The sequence below is a fragment of the Eleutherodactylus coqui genome, chromosome 7 (genome assembly GCF_035609145.1).
Source record: "Eleutherodactylus coqui strain aEleCoq1 chromosome 7, aEleCoq1.hap1, whole genome shotgun sequence".
Lineage (NCBI taxonomy): Eukaryota > Metazoa > Chordata > Amphibia > Anura > Eleutherodactylidae > Eleutherodactylus > Eleutherodactylus coqui.
Genome location: NC_089843.1, coordinates 164750439 through 164766947, shown reverse-complemented (window position 1 = coordinate 164766947; position 16509 = coordinate 164750439).

Sequence of the window (16509 nt, the reverse complement as noted above, 5' to 3'; positions counted from 1 at the left end):
ATCTCTCCCATGATTTATTTAAACCCAGGACTGTGACGGTAACAAGGGGGTGCCACTATGTCTATAGGAAAGAAGGTTTCTACACCAACATAAAAGTTTGGTTTTTTTTTACTGTAAGAGCAGTGAGACTATGAAACTCTCTGCCTGAGGACGTGGTGATAAACCCAATAAAAGAGTGTAAGAGGGGCCTGGACACATTTGTTGCATGTTACAATATTACATATTATAGTCCGTAATTACTTCAGAGGGGTTGTTGATCCAGAGATTATTCCGATTTCAAGACTTGGGGTTGAGAAAGTTACTACTAGAGAAAGAAGCTCTGGAGACAGGAAGAGGTACTTTGCTGAATTATGACATCGCCTTGCCTTTAGATAGTTAATAAAAACTTCAACTAAACACAACCAGTTTGTAGGATTGAGATGAAAATAGTAACCAATTAGATGCTAGTGTATAATGACGAATGAGAACACAAACCACAAATATTTATCCATCAGGAACTTAGTGAAGTAGACTGTATACTGCATGGGGGTGCAGATTTATGAAAATATCTAAAAGTAGTTGCCCATAGCAGCCAATCACAGTGTAGCTTTAATTATACCACAGCAGAATACAATAATTGGAATCATCCATACATAAGCACTGACCAGCTTGCTATGCACCATGTATGGGTTAGTTTTAGGCAAAATGAAGTTTAAGTTTCTTTTGGATGAGCAAAGAAAGATATCAGACAGGGTAGGATGCAACCAATGAACGGTAATTAGAATCATCCAGAGACATAAAACTATGGGAAGTGTTGCTAATCAACAACAGTCCAGGTGCCTCAGGTGCTCATCCGCAAGTGCTGACAAGATTTTGAAGAGGCTTTCTATCAAAATCAGAAATCTGACATCACCTGAACTGGTCTGTTAGTCCTGAATCTCCCGGATTGATGTGCACCACAGTTACAGTATGCTACAGATTGCCTGAATTTGTTGAAGTTAGATTGTGTGGGTGTAAATCCAAAAAGAAATCGTTGCTATTAAAAGATCAAAGGAAATGAAAGTTGGCCTGTGCAAAAGAACATTGCCATAGGTCTCCCCAACAACTGGAAAAAGTACCTTTTAGTTCCAGACTTGTCAGGAGATACCTGGGAGAAGAGAGAAGAGTTCAAGCCAGAAGAGTGCACAGTCCTTACATTTAAACACCCTATGTCAGTAATAATTTAGCAATGTATGGCTGCAAACAGAGTTGGTAGACTATACATTGTTGAAGATGATGACTGGCCTAAAATACTGTGCAGTACTAAAAAACAAATGAGATTAAGAGACCAAGACTATTGTTTCCCAATGGGGACTTCATTTTTCGAAACAATAATGCTTGTTGCAATTGGTCAAAACTCGTTAAGCAGTAGTTTCAGAGGAATAGTATGCAGCCAATGGATTGGGCAGCCCAGTCCTTGGATTTAAATCTGATTGAGAATTTATGATATAACGTGTTCAATGAAATATTCAAAAGGCATCCCACTAACAAAAGAGAACTGATTGAAAGCATCATCAACACCTGACATTAAAGGGGTTGTCTCGAGGAAGCAGTGAATTTTTTTTTTCCCAGTCCCCCTAATTAAGCATACATTACTAAGCCCTCCCTGTAAATGACTTTTCTAGCTGGTTTGTACTTACAGTTCCAGCGTTTCAGCAACTTACAAAAATTTTTCCCAAGATGGCCACCGGCTCTTTTCCCTTCGCTTGCTGTAGCCCGACGTGCGCGCTCCCGAGACGCTACCAGCTGTGTCTCCCTGACAACCAGACGCCCCGCAGCCGCCGACCGGACCCCGGGATTGAACGCGGCCGACCACGGCACACAGTCACCCACCGCCAGGCAGCAGGTAAAGGGCGCTAGGCCTCGGCCCCCCCCGCGCTAGACCCGGCCCCCCCGCGCTAGACCCCGGCTCCCCAGCGGTAGACCCGGCTCCCCCGCGCTAGACCCGGCCCCCCCGCGCTAGACCCCGGACCCCCCCGCGCTAGACCCCAGCCCCCCCGCGCTAGACCCTGACAACAGACGAAGGCCCCTCGGCCCAGCGGCAGTCCCCTCAAGACAGGTGAAGGTCCCGGGCCACAGCGGTAGGCCCCGGAGCCCAGCGCTAGGTTCCGGAGCCCAGCGCTAGGCTCCGGAGCCCAGTGCTAGGACACCCGGAGGGGCCCATGCCTGTTAGTGACACATCACCCCCGACCCATCACTTACCTGGACGGCGGGACAGCTGGGCGGCTTCTCGGGACAGCTGGACGGCTGGACGGCTTCTCGGGACGGCTGGGCGGCTCCAGTTTCTGCACCTTCCTCTAACAGAGGATGGTACAGAATGGCCGCTCCAGCGCGCTCCCGAGAAGTGACAGCTCTTCTGCGCATGCGCAGAAGAGCTGTAGCGGCTAGCAGGCTGAAGCGGCTCGTGCTCAGAGCAGAAGACCGGACTGCGCAAGCGCGTCTAAAAAAGCAAGCTGCCAGCGAATTTAGACGGAACCATGGAGACGAGGACGCTAGCAACGGAGCAGGTAAGTGAATAACTTCTGTATGGCTCATATTTAATGCACGATGTATATTACAAAGTGCATTAATATGGCCATACAGAAGTGTATAACCCCACTTGATTTCGCGAGACAACCCCTTTAAGTGGTTTCAGTTGAGCTGCTGAAAAGATTTGTGAACTCCATGCCTGAAAGAGGAAGACTGGTATCAAGAACAACGGATAGCCAATTAGATATTAATAATGAATTACTAATATTTTCGTGTTGTGCTTTATAGTTTACTTTTGCTGTATTTGAGCAATTTTAAAACATTCTGTGATGTTTTTTGTAGTATTGTTCACTTATAAGATAAATTACATTTTTTCATAATTTGTTAGTCTCCTTATAATTTTAAACAAAGGAGTTTTATAATATTGTTGCCAAATTTAGATTCTTTTAAATGTAAATTTGATTTAAATGTAATTAAGTCTTCAAAATCTAGTGTGATGCAGGACTTTTGAAAAGCATTGTACTAGGTGGACTGCTTGCTTGCCTTATGAACTGACAACATAAAACTCTGGAACCCTTATGGGCTTTAATGGAGGTTAGTTGATCAACTTCTACACAAACCCATATTTTATACATGTCTTTAGTGGCTCTTGAGTAGGCACTATATTGTGACTATATATTAAATTATACTTGCATGTACACTGTACTTGGTATGCTGTCCAGTATATAGATGAGTAAATGTGGTCACCTTCTATTACTTAAGTGTATATAAGAGCATGCTCATAAACTTGGTTGTTAGGAATCTCACGGTTATTTGCCCTGCTTGACTATCCACAGAATTAGTCTTTTATCTAGACAGTATAAAATAATAGCAGTTTGCATGTATCCCTAGTGCATTAATTACAATAAAAATGCAATAAAGTAAATGAAGGTGAAATAATTAGTTTGTTCAAAAAGAAGCCTCTTATATTTTGTTTTGAGATCAGAAATAAAAGTGTGTTCTGCTTCACTATAACCACAGGGGAACAAGATTATGTACTGGTGTGAAGAGAATTGTTAAGCAAAATGATTGCATTTTTCTAAGTCAGAAGAAAAAAAATACAGTTTGGTGCAGTTAATGACCAGATAAGTGAATTTCTCTCAGCATGTTGGAGCTTACAATCCATAATAATGAGGTTTTGATTGTTTTCTTGTGTGTCACTACCAATGGTGCTTTAAACAAATTCTGTATACTAACAGTTAGAAAAACATTTTGACCTGGCCAAAAGACCCTTGTTGTGTTTCCCTGGAAGTGTTCCATAGCACCAATAAAGAAACAAATCTTCTACAAATCCATGGTTAAGCACTCTGTTACCCATCTATAGATAACAGCTACTTAATAGCTGAAATTTGTGATCTAGTAGTCTGCAATTCATCACTCATTGCACTTGACAATCAGAGAATGCTCTATTGTATTCTTAGTATTACACTGGTCTCTCAAGTTACAATGGCCTCAGGTCACAATATTTTCAACTTGCAATAGGTTTCCCTGGTCCATCGTAACTTGAAACACCTCTCTACAGTACGTAGTGGTGCTACATATTCTCTAGTTATCTCTACCTGTGCCAGGATGAGCGGCTCCTTTGGGCACCAGGTGAGAGCAGCTCCATGTTTTTTTTTAGGTACACTGTGTATACCATATAGGACACTGAAGTAACTCTTGTCCTCTATATAGAAAGTGATTTACAGTTTTTAGTATGTCTTTGTGCTTGAACTTAATTAGTTATCCTTCTTTTTCTACTATTTTAATTTTTTCCTTGTAGTCATCATTTTTTCCCATATAGTCGTCATCACGTGATGTATTTTGTATAGTTTGACGGAGCGCTGAGGAGCTTTTCTCTTTTTGATTGCACAATTTTTTCCTTGTACTATTTTGGGATAATATTTTGGGGCTTTGGAATCATTTACTAGTTTTCTGCAGATTTATGGTCTCAAGCTACAATTTTTTTCAACTAACAATTTTCATTCTAGTATAAATTAATATTGTAAGTTGAGAAACCACTGTGTAAGTAGCCTTGAGCATTAGTACCAAGTTAGTACAAGAAATGAAAACGTTATGATTCTTATGGTCCTCACCTCTGTTTCTACTATGTCTTTACTTCTTAATGTTCTATATCTATTATCCATTTCTTCTCCCTACATTTTACTGCACATTCAATTTATCTCTACTCCTCCAAGATTCAGATCCATCTCTTTTTTTCTAAGGATAGTAAAGGTACTTTTATATGCGCTGACAGTTGCTCAGGAAATTGCTCAAAAGAGCAATTATGGGTTAATGTCATACCATGTAAACTCAGAACCCAACAGAGCTCAATTGTCAGAGTCGATTAGTTTTCAGTTCCCTTCAAAACCAAGTTATTGTTGGCACATGTAAACAGGCAGTTATTCATCTATTAATGACTGCCTGTTTATTCTGAATGGAGGCTGGTGGCCAGAAGAGATCTCCAATGTGCTCAACCACCATTCAATGAATGATCACCCCTGTGTGAAAGCACATGAGTGATAATTGTTGGGACAACTGTTGGCCTCTTAAGAACCTTAACACTATCTGAAGTATAACTGTAGGCCATGTGGATATAGCAGTTGAACCCGAGCCCTTGTTCTCACGTAAGGAAACACCAATATAATATTATAAATGTCACTTGTTTGGTGAAGGCCCTGTTACAGATTTTGCATTGCAAAGTGAGCATCAGAATTGAATCATAGAGCAATGGAAAAAGAGGACTTGGTCTGATGAATCATATTTTCTTTTACATTATGTGAAAATTTACTGTGTGTCTGTCACTTTCTTGAGAAGGAGATGACAGCAGGATGCACTATGGAAAGAAAGCGAGTCAGTGTGACGTCCTGGGTAATTTTTTACTGGGAAATCTGCAACCCCAATTCCCAAAAAGTTAGGACGCTGTGTAACATGTACATATATGTAAAGAAAAAAAAAGAATGCAATGATTTGGAGATCTCAGATAACCATTTTGCATTCACAATAGAACATAGAACACATATCAGAAGCTGAAAGCAAGATATTTTTCCATTTTATTTTGAAATATTAACTCCTCCTTTAGAAATTGATGGCAGCAACACATCTAACAAAAGTTGGAACGGGGCCATGTCTACCATTATTTGGCATCCCCCTCTTCTTTCTACAACAATCTGTAAATGTCTGTGAAGTGAGGAGACCAATTGCTGAAGCTTTGGGATAGGAATTTTTCTCCTATTCTTGTCTGATGTAGGATTCTAGCTGGTCAACAGTCCTGGGTCTTTGCTGGATTTTTTTCCCCTAATGTGTCAAATGTTTTTTAGTGGTGAAAGGTTTTGCTTTCAGGCAGCTTAGTCCAGCACCCAGACTCTTCTTCTGTAAAGCCATGCTGTAGTAATGGATGCAGTACATGGCTTAGCATTGTCTTGCTGAAATATGCAAGTCGTTCCATGAAAGAGACATTTACTTGATCGGAGCATATGGTGTACTAAGACCTCTATGTATTGATCAGATTTGAGTGTGCCTTTCAAGATGCATAAGCTGCCCATGGCACAGGCACTAATGCATCCCCATACCATTAGAGATGCAGATTTTTGAACTGTGTGCTGATAACAAGCTAGATGGCCCCTCTCCTCTTGAGTCCACAGGACACGTAGTCTGTGGTTTCTAAACACAATTTCACATTTGTCATTCTCTAAATAATACAGTTTTAACTTGTATTTGTGGATTCCCCCATGAACTGTGTTCACAGACAATGATTTCTGGAAGTATTTCAGAGCCCATGCAGTGATAGGCATTTCATGCCTGTGTTTAATGCAGTGCCACCTGAAGGTCTGTAGATCTTAACCCCTTAGTGACCAGCCCATTGCCTTTTTACATCCTGGCCTGCTGGGCTTAATTCCCAGAGGACGTAAAAACATGCTTCCTCTGGGAATGACAGCCCTGCAGGCTCTGCATGTGACAGCTCCATGCTGCTGGTTACTGGAGGTAGCTGACAGCATGGAGGTGTCATCCCGGGCCACAGGACCCCACTCCTGGTCACACGTTCGCCGGTATCCACCGGATACCGGCAATCACGTTAAGGTCAATGAAAAGTTGGAAAAAGTCAAACTTTCAGCTCCTCTTATGGATCGGATCCATAAGGGAGCTGAAAATACTCACCCCCCTGTCCTCCGCGATGTCTGGTGTCTTCTTTGTTCTCCCCGGACTAGCCCTTGGCGTCTGCGCATGCGCGCCAGATATATTATGTCACGCATATGCACAGAGAGCCGGGAGGCCCGGGAAACTTAAAAACTCCCTGCTCCCGCCTAGTATGAGTAGCCGAGAGCAGGGAGCTGTCACCGGGAGCCGCTGTATGCGGTTCCCAGTCACATCGTCACTGCTATTCAATGGATAACAGCGATCATGTAAAAGTTTAAAAAGTGTAATAAAAAAAGAAAAAAGTTTGAATCATACCCATGAGGGGAGGCCCCCGGATTTATCCACAGACTTTACCCTGGCTTCTGTGCACGCGTCCGTCACTAAAATGACAGACGCAGGCGCAAAAGCCGTAGATTGGCGGGGTAATTTAAAATCTCCCAGCACCTGGCTACTAAATGTAGCCTAGAGCCAGAAAATTTCATGGGGTGCCACGGTACGTGGTTCTCAGTCACGTAATCGCCATTATCTAATGGATAACGGTGATCATATAAAAGTAAAAAAAAGCTACATTTTCACCTCCCGTCAGGGATCCGATCTGTGAGGGGAGGTGAAATTACTTAACCAAGGCCACAGGCGATGTCCCCTGACAGGATCCTTATCCGCTGACCTTAACCCAGCTTTGGCGCATGCGCCCCTCGCCAAAATGGGGGACACAAGCACAGAAGCTGGGAAGGGCAAGAGGAAATTCAAAATCTGCTTGCTGCTGGCTACTAATGGCGGTCACGTGATCGCCATTATCCAATGGATAATGGCAATCATGTAAAAGTTAAAAGACAGTTAAAGTTTGATGCTCTGTTCAGTTTGGGCCCTGTTGTGCATCCAGACAGAAGATTAGGGCTACAATGCGTATGTTTCCGAACACGGGACAAAGGGGGGTATCCATTTTGGGGTGAAAGTCTTCATTCCTATGTATGCTGTACAAAAAAACCTGTTTTTAAAATGACATGATTGCCAAAAAAATAAATCGTAATTTTTTCCTTCTGCCTTGCTTTGATTTATTCAAAAACTGTGCGGTCAAAATACGCAGTACACGCAGATGAATTTGTTAAGAGGCCTAGTTTCCAAAATGACATTATTTGTGGGGTTCTGTGTCATTTTGGCTGCTCAAGGGGTCTATAAGTTTGCAATGGGGCCTAAAACGCCTTCAAGCAAAATGTCTGATCTGAAAGCCACCGGCTGCTCCTTTCAGTTTGGGCCCCGTTGTCTATACGGACAGAAGATTAGCGTATATTTCTGAACACAGGACAAACGGTTGTATCCATTTTGGGGTGCAAATCTTCATTTTCATGTGCACTATAGAAAAAAATCCTGTGTTTAAAATTACATATTTGCAAAAATATGGAATTTTATTTTTTCTTGTCTAAGGCCGGCTGCACACGAGCGTGACGGGCTCCGCCGCGGAATATTCCGCAGCGAAGCCCGTCACGGCGCCCCCCAGAGACTCCATACTTACCAGCGGATCCGGAGTCTTCGCTCCCGCATGACGCTTCCCCGCTCACCGGCGCCGCGTCACATGACACGCCCACCGCGTCACATGACGCGGCCGGCCGTGTCATGTGACGCGCCGGCTGCGTCATATGACACGGCGGCGGTAGGCGAAAAAGCGTTTTCACGCTATCTTCCGCTGTGTTACAGCGGGAGATAGCATGAACGGACGGCTTCCATTGACTGCAATGGAAGCCGTCAGCGCGTACACCCACGGCAAATAGAGCATGCCGCGGGTGAGGACGGGAGATTTCACGGTGCGGAATTCCGCACTGTGTGCCCTGAGCTATTAGGTTCAATAGAACCTAATAGCTGCGGGCAACGCAGCGGATTTTCGCCGCGAATTATGCGGCGGAAATCCATTCGTGGGAAGGAGGCCTAAATTGCATTAATTTCTGAAAAGAAACCGTGGGGTCAAAATACTCATGACCCCCCCTCACTGAATACATTAAGGGGTGTAGTTTTTAAAATGGGGTCATTTGTGGGGATACGTATCATTCTGACAATTATAAACCTTTGCAATCTTGGCTTGGTGCAGGAAAATAAAGTATTCCTCAAAATGTTAATAAGTAATGTCAAATTTGTGCATTTACTAAATGGTTAAAAAAAAAAGAGTTTTTACAAGGTGCGCCGAGAATAAAGTAAACATGGAAATATATACCTTATCAAAAATTTCTATATTATGTTTGCACATATTTGAAATATTGCAGTTGGAAATGTGAAAAAAATGAGGATTTTTTTCAAAATTCTCCCAATTTGGTGCTTTTAATAAATATACACAAATTCTATCGGTCTTTTTTTTCCGCCTAAATGAAGTACAGTATGTGGCGCAAAAACAATGTCAGAATCACTTGGATATGCAAAACCTTTACGGTGTTATTCCATGTAAAAGTGACACATGTCAGATTTTCAAAATTTATCCTGGTCATTAAGGCGCAAACAGGCTTGGTCACTATGGGGTTAAATATCTAATATTGACTGTTGTCCTTGTCCTTTATGCACATAAATTTTTCCTGATTCTCTGAATTTTTTGATGACATTATGTTGATGATGGAATATTCAAGGTATTCGCATTTTATGTGGAGGAACATTTTTCTGAAATTGTTCCACAATTTTTAGACAGTTTTTAACAGATTGCTGAACCTCTGCCCATCTTTGCTTCTGAGAGATTCTGTCTCCATAACATGCTCTTCCTTTTATACACAGTTATGTGATTTTGTACAAAATTGACCCTTCAGCTGTTTTTCATTAGGGCCAATTACTTTTCCAGCCTTTTGTTACCCCTGTTCCAACTTTTTTGAGATGTGTTGCCGCCAAGAATTTCTAAAGGAGTTAGCTTTTTAAAATGAAATGAAAAAAATGTCTCAGTTTTACCTTCTGATATGTGTTCCATTTTCTATTGTGAATAACATATAGTTATATGAGATTTCCAAATCATGGCATTCTTTTTTCTTTACATTTATGTACATTTTACACAGCGTCCCAACTTTTTTGGAATTGGAGTTGCAGGTTCCTGGCTCTCAAATGGATGTACAACCAATGTAAGAAATTTTGCACTAAGCACTCCTCTTCATGGCAGCAGTATTCCCTAATGATAGTGGCCTCTTTCAGCAAGATAATGTGACCTGCCACACTGCAAAAATTGTTTTAGAATAATTGAAGGAACACGGCATAGAGTTCAAGATGTTTACTTGACCTCTAAAGTCCTCAGACCTCAATTCAACTGAGCGGCTGCTCAATGTGATGGGAAAATCAGCCAGTGTATATATATATATATATATATATATATATATATATATATATATATATGAGATTTCCAAATTATTGCATTGTGTACATATATATACAATGCAATAATTTGGAAATCTCATATAACTATATTTTATTCACATACATATATACGCACACACACTCAAGAGAAAAACTAAGTACAGTCTCTTTGAATTCTATGGTTTCACATATCAGGGCATAATAAAAAGTATCTGGTCCTTCTAAAAGTTCTTAAAATTAGGTGGATACAACCTCACATGAACAAGACGTAGGCCCAATTACACCGTGTCATTATTTATTTAACAAAAAATAGGCAAAAATGCAGAAGCAGTGTTTGAAAAATGAAGTACTCCCCCTGAATCAGCAGCTTGTAGAAACACCTTTAGGCCTCATGTCCACGGGGAAAATAAAATTTAAGATCCGCATGTAAAATCTCCCATATGAATGCATTGACCACCCGCGGGTAGATAAATAGCCGCGGATGGTGTTTTAAAGTGATTTTAAAATTCCAGGTGGCGGGAAAAAAATGCGACATGCTCCATTTAGATGCGGATAACGCTCCGGATGGCCCCTATTGATCTCTATGGGTGCGGGAGATTGGCTGCGGATCTTAAATGTGAATTAAATGGGTGCGCAAGATCCGCTGCGGATTTCAAGGCTGGGAGGTGGGGAAAGTACTAGGAGGGGGGATAAAGTCGGCAAAACACCTCCAGCGTAAAAATTGCATCCGCGTACATACGCGCGTGAAAAAAAACGCATGTGCACGTCACCCGCATTCAATAAAATACAATTTTAAGCTGATCCGCACTGCATCCGCAGCAGAAATCCGCATTACAAATCCACAGCGGGCCTGATTTTCCCCGTGGACATGAGGCCTTAGTGGCAATAACTTAAAGCAATCGTTTTCTGTCTGACTTTATCTCTCACATCTTTCTGGAGGAATGTTAGTGCAAAAACCAGTAATTGTTTTAGAATATGCTTTTTGGGGTCTAAATTCTTTGTTGGAAGTAAGCTGAGCTCAGATTGACTCTTACCATAACAACACTTAGCTTGATGAAAGTAATCTGTTTACTGATTGACAGACATCAGATTTTATAGGGGCACAAGCTTCAATTGCAATAATGAAATCTATTATAATTCATTCATTACCATTGGTCAAAGAAACATAGACATGCAAGATAAGGAATTAACATCTAAAATGCCAGGCAAAGGCAGCAGAGGTGCAGAAATAATAATACATGCTTAACTTCTTGGAACAGTAAATCTGAACAATGACTTGTTTAAAGAGAATGTTTGGGAACATATAATAACAGCTAGGAACATGTCAGTTTGAGGGTGCATTCAGACGAGCATGTGTGCCCACGAATGTGCACAAATAAGCGTGAATGCAAGTCCTGGCAACATTGCTTTTAATTGAATTCAATGAATGGCCGAGCGCTGCCTGTGATTGGCTGAGTGCTGTGACCAATCACAGGCAATGCTCAACTGTCATTTTATCAATTGGCTGAGCGCTCAGCCAATTAGATACAGCCCTTTCAGCAGGCAAGGATTTAGGCCTCATGTCCACGGTAAAAATAAGATTTCAAGCCCGCAGCGTTTTTTCCCGCACGCGGATCCGCACCCCATAGGGATGCATTGGACACCTGCAGGTAGTTAAATATCTGCGGATGTCATTTTCCCCTTAAGGGCACGGATTGCGTGTGCGGGAAAAAAAACGCAGCATGCTCCATTTTAGTGCGGGTCTCCCACGGGGACGGCTCCTGCAGTCTTCTATTGAAGCTTATGGAATCCGTCCGGATCCACGGCACACCTGCGCCTGAATTTCTGCTCTCTGCCTACACTCATGGTAACCAAATTTTTTCAGGTGTTCGCCTATACTCTTGGTACACCAATGTATCAGGGGTTCGCCTACACTTTTGCTACATAAATGTTATTAGGTTCTGCCTATACTCTTGCTATAGAGATATGTTACTGGGGTTCGCCTATACTCTTGCTACATAAATGTTACTGGGGTCAGCCTATACTCTTGCTACATAAATGTTACTGGGGTCTGCCTACACTCTTGCTACAGAAATGTTACTGGGGTCCACCTATACACTTGGTACAGAAATGTTACAGGTGTCCGCCTATACACTTTGTACAGAAATGTTACAGGTGTCCACCTATACTCTTGCTACAGAAATGTTATTGGGGCCCGCCTATACTCTTGCTACAGAAATGTTATTGGGCTCCGCCTATACTCTTGCTACAGAAATGTTACAGGGGTCCGCCTATAATCTTGCTACAGAAATGTTACTGAGGTCCGCCTATACTCTTACTACATAAATGTTATTGGGGCCCGCCTATACTCTTGCTACAGAAATGTTACTTGGGTCCACCTATACACTTGGTACAGAAATGTTACAGGTGTCCACCTTAACACTTGGTACAGAAATGTTACAGGTGTCTGCCTGTAACGCAGCATGCTCCATTTTAGTGCGGGTCTCCCACGGGGCCGGCTCCTGCAGTCTTCTATTGAAGCCTATGGAAGCCGTCCGGATCCACGGCACACCTGCGCCTGAATTTCTGCTCTCTGCCTACACTCATGGTAACCAAATTTTTTCAGGTGTTCGCCTATACTCTTGGTACACCAATGTATCAGGGGTTCGCCTACACTTTTGCTACATAAATGTTATTAGGTTCTGCCTATACTCTTGCTATAGAGATATGTTACTGGGGTTCGCCTATACTCTTGCTACAGAAATGTTACTGGGGTCCGCCTATACTCTTGCTACATAAATGTTACTGGGGTCCGCCTATACTCTTGCTACATAAATGTTACTGGGGTCCGCCTATACTCTTGCTACATAAATGTTATTGGGGCCTGCCTATACTCTTGCTACAGAAATGTTATGGGGTCCGCCTATACTCTTGCTACATAAATGTTACTGGGGTCCACCTATACACTTGGTGGTGAAAGGTTTTAGGGGTTCACCTATACTCTTGCTACATAAATGTTACTTGCTACAGAAATGTTACTGGGGTCCGCCTATACTCTTGCTACATAAATGTTACTGGGGTCCGCCTATACACTTGGTACTGAAAGGTTTGAGGGGTTCACCTATACTCTTACTACAGAAATGGTACTGGAGTCCGCTTATACACTTGCTACTGAAAGGTTTGAGGGGTTCGCCTATACTCTTGCTACAGAAATGTTACTGGGGTCTGCCTATACTGTGGGTGCACAAAGGTTTCCCATAGCGGTATTCAGCTGCCTGACACATACACAGAATGAAGTGTGTGGGGACACATGGATTTCCCATAGCTATTTAACTCACGGCACCTTGGGTCACACAAGGTGGAGGCGGGGACCGAGCCGGACCCAGGGCTCGCTCACGTACTTCCCACACGGAGTATTGTGGGTCCTACCTCGGTCATGGTTTCTCGGCCTTAATATGCCACCTCCTCCTCCTGCTTGGGTCTGGGGATCAGCGGTGGGCAATATGTATTTTCTCTCGTGTTACCACAGTTATCTGAGACAGTGGTTAGGGCCAAACAAAAGGAGCATTACTGCATTAATGAGACGTTTACATCTGCACTAGCATCCGAGTCCGCTTGAGGCCCACGATTACTGAGGATGTGGGCCGAGGCCAAGGACCTGGGGGGGAAGAATCAACTGCGCCAGGTATGGCCTGTGAAACTTCTTTGTGGTTCATCCAGTCTTTGGAGTGATGGAGCTACCGTAACTGATTTAAAGAGACGTTCACAGCTGTACTAGCATCCAAGTCCGCTTTATGCCCACGATTACTGAGGGTGTGAGCCGAGGCTGAGGTTCTTGGTGGGGTGAAACTGCCTTGTTTGGGTGCTCTGATTTCTTTATGTGTAATACCATCTTTGAGTTTCATGGGCTCGCCCATGCTGTGGGTGCACAAAAACTTCCCATTGCGTTGTTTTACCTGTATGGCAGAAATACACTGACTGACTTGGCTAGTGTGCAGACGGCTTTCCCATTGCGGTGCTTTACCTATCTGGCACAAATACACTGAATGACTAGGGCAGAAGTGTGGGCTGAGGTCCTGGGCGGGGTGAAACTCTGCCATGTTTGGGCACTCTCTTTTCTTCATGTTTAATACTCTCTTTGAGTTTCATCAGCTTGCCTATGCTGTGGGTGCACAAAGGCTTTCCCATTGCATTGTCCAGCTATCTGACACATACAAAAAATAAATTGGGCAGAAATGTGGGCTGAGGTCCTGGGCGGGGGGAAACTCTGCCATGTTTGGGCACCCTCTTTTCTTCCTGGTTAATTTTGTCCCTGGGTTCCAGGGGCTCGCCTATACGGCGGGTGCAGAAAGGCTTCCCCATTGCATTGTTTAGCTATCTGACACATACAAAGAATGAATTGGGCAGAAATGTGGGGCCAAGGCAGAGGTCCTTGGCGGGGTGAAACTCTGCCATGTTTGGGCACTTTGATTTCTTCATGTGTAAAACTTTCCTTGGGTTCCAGTGGCTCGCCTATGCTGTGGGTGCACAAAGACTTCCCATTGAGTTGTTTTACCTGTCTGGCACAAATACATTGACTGACTAGGGCAGAAATGTGGGCCGAGGCCCAGGCTCTTGGCGGGGTGAAACTCTGCCATCTTTGGGCACTCTGATTTCCTCATGTGTAATACCATGCTTGAGTTCTTTGGGCTCGCCTATGCTGTGGGTGCACAAAGACTTCCCATCGCGGTGTTTTACCTGTCTGGCACAAATACACTGACTGACTAGAACAAAAATGTGGGCCGAGGCCCTTAGCGGGGTGAAACTCTGCCATGTTTTGGCACTGTGTTTTCCTCATGTGTAATACCATCTTTCAGTTCCTTGGCCTCGCCTATGCTGTGGGTGCACAAAGACTTCCCATCACGGTGTTTTAACTGTGTGGCACAAATACACTGACTGACTAGGGCAGAAATGTGGGCCGAGGCCGAGGTTCTTGGCGTGGTGAAACTCTGCCATGTTTGGGCACTCTGATTTCTTCCTGTGTAATGCCATCTTTGTGCACCGACAGCATAGGCGAGCCCAAGGAACTCAAAGACTTCCCATTGCGGTGTTGAGCTATCTGACACCTACACAGAATGAATTGTGTGGGGACATGGATTTCCTATTGCTATGTAACTTGTGGCACCTTGGGTCACACAAGGTGGAGGCTGGGACCGAGCCTGACGCTGGGCCCGCTCACGTGCTTCCCATGCAGAGTGGAGATGTGTAGAGTCCCCTTTATGCCCACGTTTGCGGCTCCTGACAATTTTTTGACGAAGGTCACACAGGATTGGAATGATGATCATACGTCAATTGATCATCAATTCTCAACAGCATTGTGGGCTATTGCCCACACTTTCAAAGAGGGTCGCTGCCTAGCCCTGCCAACCCTCTGCAGTGTGTGCCTCCATTTCCTCCTCATCCAGTATGCACTTATAAATAGACATGAGGGTGGTGTGGCTATGAAGCAAGCATGTGGCATGAGGCCAGCTGAAAGCTGCGCACGGAAAATTTTGTGTGCGCTGTGAACGCAGGGTTGGACAGCAATGCCAGCATGTAACCCAGGAAAAGAGGCAGCGGTGTCACCTGCAGGCAGTGATTGTCCTTGGTTGCAGGTAGTGTGGTGCTTAGCTAAGATGTGCCAGCGCATGTGCCTTGCCAATGAGGGTTTGTCCCAAGTGAATTGTTAGGGGGGTAATGCTAGACTCTTGCCCCCATTTTGGCTTAATAGTGGAACCTGGGAGCCTCAGATGCAGCCATGCATGCTGCCCCTGCCCTTCCCTATCTGTTTCTGTGGTGTTTTCATGACTTTCTTATGTTTTCTGGTGTTTCACAAGTCATCACCTATGCGGAGCATCGGTACCATACAAAAATGCTTGAGTCCCCCATTGACTTCAATGGGGTTTGTTACTTGAAACGAGCTCTCGAGCATTGCGAAAAGTTCGACTCGAGTACCGAGCACCCGAGCATTTTGGTTCTCGCTTATCTCTACTGACTTAACGTCAGAAAACCCATCATGACCCCATCTTTACATAAATCACCAATTTTTTTTGATACCTGAGGCCTCCCATATTCTGAAGTCAAAATTTGCAAGTATATAGGAGAGAAATCTCAAAGAAGGACTACGGTTGGGACCTTCACAGAAGCTAAAGAAACCAATTGATTCCAGATTTGGACCGAAATTTGAAGGCTTGGAAGAGCATGCGTTGGTGGGCAGGGGGCCTAGCACCAAGAAGGGAAATCAAGGGAGCTTCAAAAGCCGCAGTCTCTAGGGAAAGCCATTTTTTATGTGACGGGATGACCCACCATTGTTTAATTTGATCTAAAATAACTGCAGCAAAACACCACGAGCGTTTTTTCGCGCGATTTGCGCATGCGCATGCGATTTGCGCATATATAGAACCAATGGTTCGCTATGGTATCGGTCACATGTCCGCTTTTTATGCGCATATGCGAAAAATTATAGGACACGACGATTCGCAGATCGCGCCTATCTGCGTTCTGCGTTTTATGTGCGCACCAAAATCATTTTTTCCGCCGGTCAGACGAAGTTTC